Genomic DNA, 1,454 nt, shown 5'->3' with positions numbered 1-1,454 from the left:
TTGGGTGGGTGGGAGCGTTTTGGGGTCTCAGGTGGGATGGGGAGGGGGGGTCTGAGCGCTGCTGGGGTGGGTGGAGGTGCTGTAGTGGGGGGAGGACCATGCCATGCCACCCCCCCCCCTCGTGCCACCAGGGATGGGGACTTGGGGACACATTTTGATGCTTTCCTGCAGACGCCCGGATGGAGTTGCCAAGCAACTGCCGGGGGGGGGCAAAGCAGGAGCCATTGGGACCCCAAGGGACCCCCATCACCCCAAAACCCCTGGTTCTGCCTGCCTGGGCACAGCGGGGGCGATGGGGGTCACCTGCCGTGTCCCCCCCCCGGCTGTCAGAGGGAGTGAACCCTGGGAGAGGGTGATTGTGGGGGGACACAGGGTCGGTGCCCCCCCTTGTCACCACCATGGCCATGCCCAGAGGGATGTAGGGCTGGACCCATCCCCGGTGCCTCCCCAGTGGCTCACAGTGGGACTGAGGGGCTGGGGTGGGTGCTGGGCACCCAGTGGGTGGGGGGACACGGGGTCGGTGCCCCCCCTTGTCACCACCGTGGCCGTGCCCAGGGGGATTTGGAGCGGGACCCCTCCCCGGTGTCTCCCCAGCGGCTCGCAGTGGGGCTGGGATGGGTGCTGGGCACCCAGCGGGTGGGGGGACACAGGGTTGGTGCCCCCCCTTGTCACCACCATGGCCGTGTCCAGAGGGATTGGGAGCAGAACCCATCCCCGGTGTCTCCCCAGCGGCTCGTAGCGGGGTTGGGGGGCCAGGGTGGGGGGACACAGGGTTACACCCTTCTGCGCCACGACGCCTCCCCCCGCCTCGGCGCCTCCTGGCCCACAGCCTGGCTTCTTCCCACAGCAAATGGGGGGGTTCTGGGGCATGGACCCCCCCACACACACCTCCTGCACCCTCCCCTCACACCCCCCTCTCAGCCCCATCGCCATGGGGTCTGCCCTCCTGCAGCCCCCCTGAGATGATTTGGGAATGGGTGGGGAGGGGGGAGGACACAGATGGTGTGGTGGAAGGTGGGGGGGGCTCCACTGCCCCCCCTCCCCATCCTCCTTGCTTCCCTACAGCCCTCCCTGCTTCCTGCCCTCACTTTTTGGGGTCCCAGAGCCCCTCCGGCAGCAGAGGTGGGAGCCATCAACCTCCTTGCTGCCCCCCTGCCTCAGTTTCCCTCCCCGGTGGGGGGGGGGCCAGGGCTGAGCCAGTTCAGATGGTGCCAGGGAACCCCTGGAGAAGGTGTGGGGTGTGAAGCCCCTCGAGGGGGGGCTCTCCCCTTCCCCAAACAGCGACCCCCCCCCCTTCTCCCAGCGCTGCAGCCGGGAAGTGGGTTAAGGCGCTGGCTCGGGGAGGGATTTTTTTCTTCCCTGGGTGTAATTTTTCCCTCCTACACAAGGTCTGTTTTGAGCGGTGCCTGGAGGCTTCGCACACCCCCCCCCCCCCCCCCCCCCCCCCCCCCCCC

This window comes from Calidris pugnax, unplaced genomic scaffold (genome assembly GCF_001431845.1).
Source record: "Calidris pugnax isolate Ruff unplaced genomic scaffold, ASM143184v1 scaffold341, whole genome shotgun sequence".
Classification (NCBI taxonomy): Eukaryota; Metazoa; Chordata; class Aves; order Charadriiformes; family Scolopacidae; genus Calidris; species Calidris pugnax.
Note: the sequence above shows the minus strand (reverse complement) of the source record.